The 16,255-nt window shown below is 47.1% G+C and overlaps 1 long non-coding RNA gene across 1 annotated transcript in view; it reads right to left on the bottom strand.

The window, feature by feature from the left end:
- Positions 1-16,255, bottom strand: part of LOC309538873 — an 80,898-nt gene that overhangs the window by 16,045 nt on the left and 48,598 nt on the right. The window lies entirely within an intron of this gene.

Here is a 16,255-nt window from a genome sequence, read left to right as displayed (position 1 = left end):
CAGTGTTTAATCTTGCCCCATATGAGACTTCACCACACTCCTGAAAAAAATGCCAAAATCTTATTGCTCAGTCTCTTAGACGCAACATAGGAAGCTGCCTTATAGCAGATCAGCCCATTTCTCCATCCAGCTCACTACTGTCCATTCGGAAAGGCAGCATCTCTCCACGGTCTCAGGCAGAGCACCTTCACATCACCTGCCGCCTGAACTTTAGCTGAACATGCTGGAGATTGATCCTGGGACCTTCTGTATACAAAGTACTGAGCTGTGGTTATAGAGAATAAATGGAAGTGAAGCACACTTGACTGGCTTATTTGTGCACACTATAAAAAAATAGGGATAGGGATTTATTAAGGAAAGAGAGAGGCTGTTTGAGTACAGGGATAGTGCCTCTATTTTGTTTATTTTTAAAGAAGGAAATACAACTCACATGTTTACCACTGTGTTTCAGATACAAGTTAAGCCAGGTCAACAGCTTAAATGGCTTCTGTGCAGGTGAGCACAGAAAAGAAAAGCATAAAGCCTCCAAAGGTCTGTCAGCAGATCCCTTCTGTTTCCTCAAATTCCTCCAACGTTGTGCTGCATATTTTGATAGAAGCTGTGGGGAGATATACAACAAAGACACCATGCTAGCAGGATGTATTTGGTTTTCACCATTCCCATACCCTCCAACTGTCCTGATTTTCCAGGGACAGTCCTGGAATTATGAAAGCCATCCCAGCTTCTGATTTGATCCTGGAATGTCCCTGTTTTCCCCTCCCGTCCTGCTGCTGCCAGCTCCCTCCCTTGGGCAGCTCATAGCAGCTGCTGGACAGCAGGCAAGGAGGAGGAGAAGCTGCAGCCGCCAAGGCCAAGCCTGGTGTGGAGCAGCCGCTCTGAGGGCAGAGGGCAAGGCCGCCTTGGGACGGGGGCAGAGAGAAGTGGAGCAGAGAGCAAGGGATCTTGATTTTTTTTTATTAAAAAAATGCTTTGTGTGTCCATGTCTAATCTACCAGAGAATAAAATAAAATAAAATCAGGATTAAGGGGTTTTTTCATAACGGTGGAGGGTGTATGTGCTGGATCCCATTGGTGTACTGGTGATGGCACTCGTCCTTCTTCTGATTGGACATGCTCTGTGGTGGGGGACAAACAATGGGGGGCTGAGGAGGATCAGTTGGGGTGAGGGAGTGAGAAACGTCCCTCTTTTCACCTGAGGAATGAGGCGCAAGGGGCTGCTGAAGAATCCAGGGGCTGCTGAAGAATCCAGGGTGCCTCCCTCTCCTGCTGAGACATGCCCCCCCCCCAGTCTCCAATAACACATAGTTATAAAGAGGAGAGCACAACAGAGGCTAGACGTGTGTAGACACAGCATGAGACTGCTTGGAAAACATGCGTGAGAGAAGGAGCCTTTGAAATGGTGGAAGGCAGGGCCCGCCAGACCTACTGGGAAGGGTTGCTGAGTTGTATGGCGTCTCCTTGAATAAAGAGTTAACTTCACTGGCAATGGAGTCCTGTGTATTTCGTGCTGACCTGTGTCTGACTCCAGCCCTGACACTTGAGGTATTGCAGTAGTTATAAGGTAGACAGCATTTTGGCAGAAGTAGCTTATTTATTATTATTTATTACATTTCTATACCACTTTTTTCTTCCAAGGAACTCAAGGTGGTCTGCATGGTTCTCCTCCTCCACATTTTATCCTCACAACCACCCTGTGAGGTAGGTTAGGCTAAGAGATGGTGACTGGCCCAAGGTCCCCCAGGGAGCTTTGTGGCTGAGTTGAGATTCAAACCCTGGTCTCCCAGGTCATAGTCCAACACACTAACCATTATGCCACTCATGCAGGGCTGAGGAAAAGCCACACCTCTTCTATGAAACCATTAAAAGTTCAGGAGCCCTGTCTCCTTCATATATGGTCACCTTACTCATAAATGATACTCTGTAGAGGTCTAATGGGCAGTGGAAGACAGAAGTGCCTGGCGTGCTCTGGTCCATGGGGTCATGAAGAGTCGGACACGACTAAGAGACTAAACAACAACAACAGAGGTCTAATGAGAGGCTTAGATTGTCGAAGGGCTGTAATGCCTATTGGGAAGTGAGTGAGACTGAGTCTGTCTATGCCCAGTCTCTGGCGAGTGATGCTCTGTTAGAGGTGATCTTTGTTATACAGCACTCCGTCCTTTCAGTAATAAGTAGGAGGCACTCACTCCAGGTTTCAGGCTAAAGCAACAGCTGCAGATCCGTTCTGTTGGGGCCTCACAGGCCAGACAGCGAGTGTTCCTCCCCAAGACTTTCTAAGTTGCTTAGGCTGAGTGCCAGCCCCACCAAAAGGCGAGCGCCACACAGCATAGCTGCTCAATGCCACAGGCAGCTGCCCCATGTCTGTCCTGTGTCTGAAGACACAAAGAGCCTAGATGAATGGCCTCGGCCTGAATTTCTTGAGTCGGTCACAAAGCCCTGGAAATGCTGGAGCTGCTATGAAGCTGAGTGGCTTTTGGGAGAGCAGGGGTATTGTAGTTCATTACTGAGATAATGTATCTGAAGCACCGTGAATATGGTAACAATCTGTATACACTTTTTATTATTGCTTTCCTTTTTTTTCTTTATTTCCACATTCTGAGGCTGGGAAAGAATGCCAAATTTAACACCAGTCACCAACATATAGTTTCACCTTCCTGTTACTATAGGCTGCACCACAGATTTACAGTGTGGTCCTGTGTAATGTTCCTTCAGAAGTTAGTCAATCTCGGTTCAGTGGTGCTTTTTCATCAGCAACAGTGTTTAGGATTGCAGCCCAAAACTACTTAAATGGACATTCCCTTTCCCTAGGAAACCCTGGAACCTGCAATTCTCTGAAGGGGGCCTGCTAAGGATTTTAAAATGGGTCTTTTTAGCACCCTCGTGGTACTATAATTCCCAGGATTCTTTGAGGCAATACATGGCAGTTTAAATGGTATAAAGCCATTTAGCAACAGACTGCCTGTGGGACATGTCTTATTGTTCACTATTAATAAGTCCACGTGTTATATGAAGAGGGTCTCAATGTGATCAAGGTGATATGATAGCCGTCTTTAAATATCTGAAGGGCTGTCACATGGAAGATGGGGGAAACTTATTTTCTCCTGCTCCAAAGGGTAGGACTCGAGGCAATGAATTCAAATTACAATAAAGGAGATTCCAACTAAACCTTAGGAAGAATTCTCTGCTGGGAAGAGCTATTTGACAGTGGAATGAACTCCTTCAGAAGGTGGTGGACTGTCCATCACTGGAGAGGTTGGATGGTCACTTCTCAAGGGATTATTTAGCTATGATTCCTGAACTGCAAGGGGTTGGACTAGATGACATTTAAGGTCCCCTCCAACCCTCCAATTCTATTATTCTTAGGAGAAATGAAGCCATGCAGCTGGCCACACTCCTGAGGTCCATGTGTTAGGTGTCAGGGTTAACTCTTAGACAAAGTAGGGTGGCAGGTGCTGCCTCCAGCAGAAGTTGACTGTTCCTCCTGAACCACCTGGTCATTTGTTGGATGGCAGAGCTGTGTATGTCACAGTGCCTATCCTGGACCCTCTAAACTATCCTCCTGCCTCAAATGCACTAAAGAAAATGGCCCCATCACCAGTGGTTGAAGTAAAATTCAGCTGCCTGTCCAGATGGCTTCAGATGGCTTGCTTGTCCCTTCAGACAGCAAAATGTCTAGGGCTGGCCCTTTTAGGTGAGGACATTTACATAGATGCTACGTGTGCCCAGTAGTGTGTGATGTGGGCTTCTGACCGCTCTTTAATGCTCCAAAGTGGTTGCAATGAATTTGAGTGCATCTGAATCATACACCTACATAAATATATGCATGGCCCTATTTAATTACAGTGCTAGGAAGTCAGAATAATTTTTGAACTTTACTATCAGTGATAGTAACATAAAAATTTTTAAACTTCTATTGAAACACCTCAAGTGCTTATTTGTAATAATACTGTGAAAACTAAGGTCACAATCCTCCTGGAAGTTCTTCTGTGCAAATCCCAGTGAGGATTACACAGGAGGGATTCCTTGTGTCTTTCGTTCTTGCATAGTTTTGCTTGCATGTTACCCTCTCTCTCTGACTAAAGGAGTCAAGTTGGGAGAAAAGACTCCCATTTCATGTATGTTGAGAAGTTACCCTATGAACTTAGAATCACTGAAATAATTTCACTTGAGAAGTAGAATGGGGAGGGGGGAGCAGCACTCAATTCAGTTTGAGTTTAACGGAAAACACTAAATTAGTTTACCAGCTTTTTTGCAGTGGCTAACCCTCCCCCCCCTCCCCATCAGCTGATTTTTAAAAGCAGAAAGTTGTCTGTGGGTTTCTTTTCTTTTGGGGAGTGGGGTGAGGATATGTGAATAGCTTAAAGCAAGAGCAAAAAATGCCTGGCTTGAGACAGTGAGAACTCCAGGAAGCCAAGATAGAGGCAAACAGAGGGGTTAATTTAGCCGAGCATAGCTGCTGCTGTTTGTGGTTGTCCCTGACAGCGCGGCTGACTCGAAAGCACCTGTGTTTGCTCTCTAGCTTTCCCCAATCTGCTAGAAAATGGCCTGAGCATGTCACATGGCTGCCAGATAGGCCAAGCACCATGGGAATACAAAAGCTGGAGCTTTTAGCAGAGTTAATCATTAATGCGCCTTTTCTTTGTCCCATTCAGGAGTGCTGACAAGCGCTTTGATATTTCATATTTGCCATCAGGTCAATTTCAGTCATAACCAGGTACTAATTGAACACTCTGACTCACAGCCCAGTTCTACCTGAACTGGAGGGCTTCTCTCCATCTGGATCCAACAGCTTTATTGCAGGGTGGGGCTTTATGGGGCTTTTTAGCCGACATTTACTTTTATGAATCCTGCACTCAGATCCAAAGTGAGTGTATATCAACATATTTTTTTTAATGATACTTATTTGTTTTGGAAGATGTGTTAGCCTGCTTTCTGTTTTTAAAAAATTATCAGAGTGGTGTACAAGATTAATTTTTAAGTAATTGTTTATTATCCTTTTTATGATTATATATATATATATATATATATATATATATATATATATATATATATATATGCTTTCGTAGATTTTCACGGGTACAGGAATGCAGGTTTTGGTGTCTTCGGGTGTCTTCCCGTGTAAGAGTCGGGGTGTCTGTGCGACGTTTCGACGAGGTCTCACTCGTCATCTTCAGGCTGGTGCTTTCGGCTTCTTGTTACTGGAACAGAGCAGAGTCTGGTGTTTGAGTTCCTATAAATACTGTTGAGGGGTGTGGTGTATAGCCTCCAACGTTCTGGGCAGAGAGGAAGTTCCTAGATTAGTGTGCCTTTTCTTCTTTTGTTCCTTAATTACTTGAGGGATATCTTGGGTGATTTCATGAGTGATATTCTGAATACCACTGGGTGGGTCATTAAGTGTAGATTAGTTGCTAAAGCTTTCGTGTCTTGACCTCTTGAGCTTGTGAAGAGTTTTTCTGAGAAGATGGCTGTGCTGCATTTAGTTGTGCTTTGGCTTGGCTTCGTGTATAGGGGCGAGCTGTGGTTTTGTGCCTTGTGCCAGCCAGATCTGTGTAGGGATTGCAGGGGGGTGCAGCATCCGGAGGTGCCACTATAGTTTGGCTACTGGATGGAGTCTGTAATATGTCTGTGGAGAGGGTCTGGGTTTGGGTCTGGTGTGGTTGATTGGTGACGGCGTTCTGTGTGCCTCTGGTTCTGGTGTCGGTTTTTGTGGGGAGGGCTAATTTCCAGATGTCTGGCAGGCGGGACGTGTCGTCACGCTTGTTCATGTTGTGAGGGTGTTTCTCTATCTCGATGGCTTCCATGATTATTCTCTTGTGGTGATGTTCCATATTAAAGAGCAATTTGGAATCTGCAAAATTAATTTCGTGTCCTGTTTCTTTCATGTGTTGGAAAAGAGAGGAAGTTTTTTCTTCTTTTTTGACGGCATTCTTGTGTTCTGCGATACGTGCATTTATTCGTCTGTTTGTTTGTCCAATGTACGTGGCTGGGCAGACTTTGCAGGGTATTTCATAGAACACAAGAATGCCGTCAAAAAAGAAGAAAAAACTTCCTCTCTTTTCCAACACATGAAAGAAACAGGACACGAAATTAATTTTGCAGATTCCAAATTGCTCTTTAATATGGAACATCACCACAAGAGAATAATCATGGAAGCCATCGAGATAGAGAAACACCCTCACAACATGAACAAGCGTGACGACACGTCCCGCCTGCCAGACATCTGGAAATTAGCCCTCCCCACAAAAACCGACACCAGAACCAGAGGCACACAGAACGCCGTCACCAATCAACCACACCAGACCCAAACCCAGACCCTCTCCACAGACATATTACAGACTCCATCCAGTAGCCAAACTATAGTGGCACCTCCGGATGCTGCACCCCCCTGCAATCCCTACACAGATCTGGCTGGCACAAGGCACAAAACCACAGCTCGCCCCTATACACGAAGCCAAGCCAAAGCACAACTAAATGCAGCACAGCCATCTTCTCAGAAAAACTCTTCACAAGCTCAAGAGGTCAAGACACGAAAGCTTTAGCAACTAATCTACACTTAATGACCCACCCAGTGGTATTCAGAATATCACTCATGAAATCACCCAAGATATCCCTCAAGTAATTAAGGAACAAAAGAAGAAAAGGCACACTAATCTAGGAACTTCCTCTCTGCCCAGAACGTTGGAGGCTATACACCACACCCCTCAACAGTATTTATAGGAACTCAAACACCAGACTCTGCTCTGTTCCAGTAACAAGAAGCCGAAAGCACCAGCCTGAAGATGACGAGTGAGACCTCGTCGAAACGTCGCACAGACACCCCGACTCTTACACGGGAAGACACCCGAAGACACCAAAACCTGCATATATATATATATATATATATATATATATATATATATATCAGCTGAATCATCTATGTATAAGAAAGTCTTGTTTGAAAAGATAGAATCTTTTGTCTCTATATCATATTACTCTTTAGATTTAATAATCTATCCTAAAATATGTTAATAAAGACCATATAAAGGGGCACAATCCAACCAAAGTCAAGCACTTTTCAGTCCCATTTACTTCAGTTCAAGATAGTGGAGCACAAGCTTCAGCTTCCCATTAAAAGCAATGGGACTTGCAATTGCTTAATTTTGTCTGCCCCAAATCTCAAATCAGCCACAGTCAAAGCAGCCAGAGCAGAGTTAAGCCTCAGGCCCAACATTATCTTCAAATGCTGGGAGAAGAGAATTGTTTTTATGAAACAACTGCCTAAAATTGGGCAATGTAGGTACTTGGTGGGCCCTTTGGGGGACGGTGTTCTGAAACTGTCAGGGAACTGACATCAGAGGGAAAGGAGGTGGTAGGGCTCCCAGAGACTGGGAGAGACTCAACAGCCAAAGCAGGGACCAGCAGGGGGAGCACGGGGTCTCTGGAGGGGAATCTCAGTAATACTGAGAGAGACGCAGCAACGCAGGCAGGAAGCAGGGGAGAGAAAGGGGTGAGAGACACTTCTAGCGAAAATAGTGGGGAGGTGTCAGAAGCAACTGCAGGGAGACCCATGCTTCGTCGGAAGCTGTCACGTCGTGAGTCCAGGAGACGTGTTTCCGTTAAGGAACTTCTTTGTTGGAGGCGTTTCCGCAAACAGCCACTGTCGGACTCCACCAGTGACTAGAGCAGACATGTCTGATGAGCTCTGTCACGCACAGAGACTTGTGGGGCCGCACAAACTCTGAAGGGGCACACTTTTAAGCACAAGCAGCTAATCAACCCCCTGACAGCAGTCCGACAGTCTTTGTACGCTGCCTGTGCAGGAGAAAGCATCATGAGCGACCCAGCAGGAGCCGGAGCAGGAGGAGCTGATCCAAGCTTGGAGGAAAGATACCGAGCATTGGAAGTCCAACTTGCGCTGCAGACGGCGAGGCTGGAGGAGAGGAGGGCGCAGGATGCTGACAAGAAGGGGAGAACCACTCAGTTCCCCAGAAAGGTACCAGGATTGGTGCAGAAGTTTGGGGGGGACCCCAAGGACTATCATGCCTTTAGGACAGAGATGCAATATGCCCTGAATGTGCAGTTTGATGAGTTCCCTGATGAGGAATCGCGAGTTGCTTTCGTAATTGGGCATCTTGAGAAGGGCGCGCGTGATTGGGTTCGGCCCCTGATGGCAACGCACAACGATATCCTAAAGGACACTATGAAATTCTTTCGTGCAATGGATATCATGTTTTCCAGTGATATTGAGGAAGGGTTGGTGCGCAGACAGCTGATGGCTTGCAAGCAGGGAAGCAGATCTGTCCGTGAGTACTGGACTGAATTTACCATGCTGATTCACAGATTGGGGTGGGATTTATCGGCAGCACCCATTCAGATGCTGTTTGAAGAAGGTCTTTCTTCAGCTGTGAAAGACGAGCTGTCCAGGAGCCCCAGGGCTGTGTCGATGGATCAGCTGACCAAGTCTGCGCTGACCATTGGAGCGCGCCAGGAGGCAAGAGCCTTGGAGAGGCGGGAAGGGAGAGGGGAACGTTGGAAGGAGTTACGCATTCCAGACATTCCTGAGCCAGCTTTCCCGCCGGCAGAGCCGATGGAAATTGGAACAGCCCGCGCGCGCGCAGTTTCAAAGCCCAGTGAGGGGGCGAAGAAGGAGGGAAAGGGAGCCCGGAAATGCTATCTCTGCCAACAGCCAGGCCACTTTGCCAGAGTCTGCCCCCAGAGGAAGGAATGGCAAGGGATGGTGGGGGCAGTGGAGGGAGGAGAGCAGGGAGAAACGGAGCAAGTAAAAGCCAACGCCTGGTTGCCGTCAGGGCACTGCAACCAGGCTCAAGAGCAGTGAAAGTGCCCGTACCAGAAGCTCCTCGACCTGCCCTAGTGATTGAAGTGTCGCTAGAGCTGCAAAATGGACACCCCCTACAAATAAAGGCGCTGTTGGATTCCGGCAGCTCTTGCAATTTTATGAGCAAGGAGTTTGCTGCTGAACATCAGATACAGACTATCCCTTTAAGCAACCCCCTGCAGGTGACCACAATCGATGGCAGGGAGCTGTTGGGAGGAGGAGTCAGCTTGCAGACCGTCCCAATGATAATGAGGGTGGCAAGGCACACAGAACTGATAGCGTTTAATGTGGCCACCTTGGGAGGCGCTCCCATTATTTTGGGAATGAGCTGGCTAGCCCTACATGATCCGCTGGTGGGCTGGCATCAAAGAGTGGTTTCCTTCGGTTCAGCACATTGCTTAGAACACTGCAGGGGGGAAAGGGGTTCAGCAGGGACCCAAGCCACCCTGGCAGGGACTGAAGTGATGGAGAAAGGGACGGTGCCACCACAGTATGCTGATTTCAACGATGTGTTCAGCGAGAAGGAAGCTGATCAACTACCCCCGCATAGGCCCTTTGATTGCCAGATTAATCTACTCCCTGGAGCCCAGCTTCCTGTAGGCAAGCTGTATGCCATGTCAGACAGGGAGATGCAGGAGTTGAGAGCGTTCATTGACAAGAACCTGAAGAGAGGCTTCATCAGGGAGTCTAAGGCAGCGGGGGGTAGCCCAGTGTTTTTTGTGGATAAAAAAAACACGGACAAGCCGAGGCTGGTATGTGACTTTCGACAGTTAAATGCAGTGACTGAGCCTGCGGCTTTTCCCATGCCCAGGATTGATGATATTTTGACCAGGGTGCGAAAAGGAAAGATTTTTACAAAGCTGGACCTGAGGGGGGCGTACAACCTGATACGTATAAGGAAAGGGGATGAATGGAAGACCACCATGTTCACCCCTTTGGGGGCATTTGAATATCTCGTGATGCCTTTTGGATTACAAACAGGCTCCGCGTGTTTTCAAAGTTTTATGAACCACGTGCTGGGGCCTTTGCTCTACAAGAATTGCGTGGCCTTCCTGGATGACGTGTTGGTGTATTCGGAGAACGAGGAGCAACATGTGAGAGACGTCAGGGAAGTGTTGAGCAGGCTGCAAGCCAACAGACTGTGGGTGAAACTGGAGAAGTGTCAGTTTCATACCAAGGAGGTGGAATTCCTGGGGTACCGCTTGTCCGATAAGGGGTTGGCTATGGACCCCAGCAAGGTTCAAGCGGTGCTGGAATGGAAAACACCCAAGACCAAGAAGGATGTGCAGAGGTTCCTAGGGTTTGGAAACTTTTATCGTAAGTTCATCCGGAACTTCGCCCACCTGACGGCGCCCATCACGGACTGTCTTAGCGGCAAAAAGAAGTTTGTTTGGACGGGGGAGGCGGAGAGAGCGTTTGATGAACTGAAAAAGGCCTTCGCCTCTGACGAACAACTTCTACATGTGGATTTACAAAAAAAGCTGAGGGTCGAAACAGACGCGTCGGACAGAGCCATAGGGGCGGTGCTTCTTCTGCAGCCGGGGAAGGAGGGGTCAGAGTGGCGACCGTGTGCCTTCTTTTCGCGAAAACTGAACAAATCTGAGAGGAACTACACGGTGTACGACCGGGAACTTCTTGCCATTTATGAGGCCTTCCGGAGATGGAGGCATCTACTAATTGGTGCACAACAGAAGGTGCAAGTGTGCACGGACCATAAGAATCTAGAGTATTGGAGAACTGCGCGAGTGCTCAACCAACGGCAGTTGAGATGGGCCCAGGAGTTCTCCAAATTTAACTTTGAGATTTGTTACGTACCAGGCCCGGAGAATGTTAGGGCTGACGCTCTCTCACGCAAACCTGAATATTTGGAGGGAGAGGGTGCACCCGAGGAGACCCATGTCATTCCCGAGGACCGCTGGGTGTGTGGGGCGGCATTGGTGGGGCAAAGGGAGCTGGTAGAGGGAACGGTGCAGGATGAATACGCCCAGGACAAACTCAGGAGTCTCAGGAGGGAGGGAGACAAACCCGGGGGTTTTGAGGAGAGAAATGGGGCATTGTACTACAAGGGAGCGTTATACATACCTGAAGGGGAATTGAGGGAAAAGGTACTCAAGCAACTGCACGATAACCCCACAGCCGGGCATTTTGGGCAACACAAAACCATGTGGCTGGTCACCAGGGAATTCTGGTGGCCCAAGGTCAGGGAAGATGTGCGGGAATATGTGAGAGGGTGTGACAGATGCCAACGAGCCAAAGGGGAGAGGCGGGCACCGGCAGGTTTATTAGAACCACTACCCACGCCGGAGAGGCCATGGGAGGCAGTGGCAATAGATTTCATAACTGATCTGCCCAGGTCCAAAGGGAAAACAGCCATCATGGTGGAGGTAGACCTGTTAACCAAGATGGCCCACTTTATAGCCTGCTCACATGCGGTCACAGCAGAAGAAACCGCCAAATTGTTTGTGGAAAATGTGTTTAGGTTGCATGGCGCCCCCTTGAGGGTGGTTTCGGACCGAGGGAAACAATTTACTTCCAGGTTCTGGAGGAGGCTCATGAGCTTATTGCATGTAGAGGTCAATTTCTCTACTGCCCGTCATCCCGAAACCAATGGGCAGGCGGAAAGAGCCAATGGTGTCCTCCAGCAATATTTGAGGTGTTATGTTAATGACAGAGAGAATGATTGGGTGGAGAAGCTGGCGTTGGCAGAATTTGCCTACAACAATGCAGAGAACGTGTCCACGGGGATGAGCCCCTTTTTGGCCAATCACGGGTGTCATCCCCGAGCCTTCCCAGGGGGGGAGGGGGAGAACTGGAGCGTTCCAGCCGCAGAACAGTTCGTTGAAGAAATGGAAGCTATCCACCGCCAACTTCAACTTAATTTAAACCGGGCGAAGGAGGAATATAAGAGGCAGGCAGACAAAACCAGAAGGGAAGGGGAAAGCATTAGGGTGGGGGACCAGGTGTGGCTGTCCACCCAAGGGTTACCGTTTAAAGGAGGTTGTAAGAAGTTAAGACCCAGAAGACTGGGTCCATTTGAAGTCACGCAACAGGTCAACCCAGTGGCTTTCAGACTCCGGTTACCGAACCACATGAAGTTGCACCCAGTGTTCCACAGATCGTTGCTGTCACCGTATATAGGGGACAGAGAGGGGAGGGTCAATAGGGGACCAGCGATGGAGGAAAAAGAACAAAGCTACCATGTAGCGGAGATTCTCGATTCCAGGTGGAAGGGAGAGCAAGTAGAGTACTTGGTAAGGTGGGAAGGGGAACCGGAGTCGGAAAACACCTGGGTCAGGGCAGAGGATGTAGATGACGAGGTTCTGATTGAAGCCTTTCATCAGAGATTCCCTCGTAAACCCCAGCCAGTGGCGAGGTGCCGGAGGGAATACTTCGCCACCACCGACGAAGAAGAAGAGTTGGAGGGGTTCGCTGATTCCGAGGTGGAGGAGGATTCAGCGAGTCGGAACGAAGACCGATGGAGGGAGATGTTCGAGACGTCTGAAGATGAAGAGGATTCGTTTCGGGGTTTCAGCTCCTCACCGCCCAGAGGAGAGGGAGGGGGCGGGGGGGAAGGGGGCCCTGGAGGGGAGGTGGATGTCAGGGAACTGACATCAGAGGGAAAGGAGGTGGTAGGGCTCCCAGAGACTGGGAGAGACTCAACAGCCAAAGCAGGGACCAGCAGGGGGAGCACGGGGTCTCTGGAGGGGAATCTCAGTAATACTGAGAGAGACGCAGCAACGCAGGCAGGAAGCAGGGGAGAGAAAGGGGTGAGAGACACTTCTAGCGAAAATAGTGGGGAGGTGTCAGAAGCAACTGCAGGGAGACCCATGCTTCGTCGGAAGCTGTCACGTCGTGAGTCCAGGAGACGTGTTTCCGTTAAGGAACTTCTTTGTTGGAGGCGTTTCCGCAAACAGCCACTGTCGGACTCCACCAGTGACTAGAGCAGACATGTCTGATGAGCTCTGTCACGCACAGAGACTTGTGGGGCCGCACAAACTCTGAAGGGGCACACTTTTAAGCACAAGCAGCTAATCAACCCCCTGACAGAAACTAATGCCAAAGCAGCATTATTCTGATCCCCACAAGCTCCGATTCCCCAAAAGACCAGAACCTTGAGCAAGGCGTCTGTTGCCGGTAGATGCCAAAGTTCTATGAGGTTCCAATGGGAGAATGACATTGCAACAGATTTGCTCAGGGGGCCTGGCCATTTAGGACTATATAGTTAATGAAGCTTGCATTTTGTAAATATAATTGAATGAAGTTTGGGTCGCTGAAGAAAATTAAGCATCCTTGATGAGATGAGTGAGATTTCCCCACTTGCACTCCAGTCTCAGACTCATGGCAGGGGCTGAAACACTTTGGACTCAGAGACTCAGTGCATCTCAAACCCATTGGAATTAATGGGCCTAGGACAGTTGTGGTCTACTCTGAGTATGACTACCATTGGATACAGCCAAGAGAACGAATGTGGCATTCCGGGTTAACCACTAAGCCAAAAACAATGATGGTCTTGTACAAAAGGGAAGGGAAAACAAATTCACCCGCAGTGCGATGTAGGGGGTCAGATGAGGGAATTCAAAGGAAGCCTTGTGCTACAACCTCACTCCCCCCCCCCCAGGTGTGGAATTCCTAAGGGCCAGGAGGTGGGGGGTGAATTTCTTCCTCTTCTCTCTGCCCCACAAGTTCCCCATAGCTTCCAACTTGTTTTATATACTTTCTCTCTGTGGGAGTGAGGGGATTTTTATTTTTATGAGTTTTGGAGACATGGTCTGGTTTTACTGCTCTCGTTTTTGTTTTTAAAATCTGTAAACTGCTGTGATATATCTGATGAACAGCTACATAGAAATAATTTTAAAGAATAATAGATAAACAAAATAGAGCATTGTTGCCATTGAAAAGCAACTTTTATTCTTTTATCTTTTCCTTCTGCTGTTTCTTAGTGTTTTACTGTTATATTATAATTTTTTCAGAAAAATATATTGTTAGTTGCCTTGCTCTGTTGAGGAAATATGAAATATCAATGTCTGTTGATAATAATAATGTGCAAAAAGTGTAATTTGCTTGGGCTATGCTTTTCTGACTGCTGTCAACCTTTCACTCCACTCTTTAGGGAAGACAGCCCACAGAGCATCGCTTTCTGCTGTTCTTGGTTCTTTCTTTGCTTGCCCCAGAGCTGCCCGGCTATCTCAGCTCTTTGCAGTGTTTGTGCAGCACCTAGCAGGCAAAGGCACAGATTTAGCCATTGCATCCAGGGAGACTGCCATAACTTTATTAACAATAATGATCTAGATGGGAAAAAATGAATCATTTGACTCCGGCATTTCAATAACTTGTTGTTAACATGAATATTCAAATGCCATCTGTAGTTTGTGCTTATTTGCTTCCCCTCCAGTTTTAACTTCATATTATGAAAGAGTCCCATTGCAGCCATACAGACAAACACAGAATTCACACCCCCTATAAAAAAAGTTTTCCCAGCATTAAACCATTACAGAAGAGGACATTCAAAGTAATAAGTCTTCTTTTAACAATGATACAGTGCCTCATCTCAGATTAATATTTCAGATAAGTAGATAGAGACTCGCTGAAGGAGGACATGGTTTAAACAAAGGTTTCTGTTGAGCAGGAAAAGGTGAAAGACAGATGGGTTGTTAAACATTGCCAGCATACTTTACGGGTGCCATTCAGCGGTCATTGCTAATGTTAACAACTCCATTTGCTAATTTCTAGGACTGAGCCAAAACAGGGGGAAGCATGTTTCTCCCCCATGAAAAATGCTCATTTTAGGCATTTGAGAAGAGAGAGAAAGCAGATAAATATTCTCATTGCAACACCACTGCTGTACTCCTCTGCACTTTCTCTCAGGTGACAGCAAGACTCCAAAGTGATCCTTTTCTCAGCTCTGATCTACTGCCACTTTGACACCATTTCTTTGTTCAACTCTGTTTTCTTCTTCGGAACAGTAGTGCCATCACAGGGCCAAGGGGGGGGACACCATAGACAGTCACATTTGGCTACATAGACAGATGTGTCACTGACCGCAGTGGCCTCATGCTGAATGAACTTTATTTCACCTACTTGAGGTAGCCAAATCTGAATGGCTGCATAACAACATCAGTGTCTGCAGGAAGACCATTTTGAAATTTAAAAATGGCACCTGGCTGGGTGTTGAGATCTTCCAAAGAGGCAATTCTCTGTCTCCACCAACATCTGGTATGTGTTTTGTGCACCCAGACTTTAGAATTCCCTAACAAGGGAGGCTGGTCTAGTCCCTGCCTTGATGGCCTGCTATTCACAGGCAAAATCACTTTTATTGAAAATGGGTACTTTGCCTACCCAGTTGTTTTATTATTTTCTGCTGCTCTTTGTTTTATTTTGTACTGTATTTTTAATTTAATTAGGATTTTAACTGGCACCAATTTTGGGGGCTTTTTATCTGCTCTTATCATGTTCTGATAGTCTTATTGTGTTGCTGCTCTTTCTGAAATGCATATTGGCAAGTTTTAATTGTGGAATTTATTCTTGTTAGCCTCACTGGGCATTTTTTTATGGGGAGGTAAGAAATAAAGGTTTAAAATGCATGTCACATCCCCATGTGATCCAGCCCCTAAATAAGCAAATGCCTTCCAGTTTTGCACAGATGAAACAGGAGCCCTCTGTGCTTCTTAACCCCTCTGTGTGCTTCTTAACTGTTCTCACACCAAGGATCATGGCCTGAGCCTCAATGCTCCCATTCTTGTACAACTCTAAGGCTGTTTACCACCTGCTGTTCATTTACTCTGCAATAGCTGTCCTGCTGCGGCTTTTGAAGCAAGCTGTGTTTGTAAACTGATCCTCACAATTAACATTGTCTTTATCACTTGTAGTTTTGACAGAATAGCTGCAACTCAGATACATTGGGCAACATTTGCTAGCTGCTGGACACACAATTATAGAAGGAGATTCTATGGTATTCTGTGTTCGGATGTGTGCATCCATCTGCACTATAATCATAAGGCATTCACTGCGCCATCATTCAGAGAATAAAGCTCTGCATACATGCTATGAATTTGAAGCACATTCGAAGCATATCCCCCCCCCCCAATGAATTCTGGCCGTTATAGTTTGCTAAGTTTGATGAGAATTGTACCTTTGTGACGGGTAAACTACGGTGTCCGGAATGTTCTTTAAAGGTATTGTGTGCACAAAGTATTAGAGTTCAATCCTGTATCCACTTACTGAAGTGTAAGCCACAGTGATAACAATAGGACTCACTTTTGGGTATACATGGATAGGATTTTGCTGTAAATTTCCATATACACAGAGGCTGGGGGGGGGGAACCCTCTCTAGTACATAAAGTGGTACCTCAGGTTACATACGCTTCAGGTCACAGACTCGGCTAACCCAGAAATAGAACCTCGGGTTAAGAACTTTGCTTCAGGATGAGAACAGAAATCGTGC

Source organism: Podarcis vaucheri (assembly GCF_965113315.1).
Source record: "Podarcis vaucheri genome assembly, chromosome: 8".
NCBI classification, from domain to species: Eukaryota; Metazoa; Chordata; class Lepidosauria; order Squamata; family Lacertidae; genus Podarcis; species Podarcis vaucheri.
Note: the sequence above shows the minus strand (reverse complement) of the source record. Positions and strands in the feature narration are given on the sequence as shown.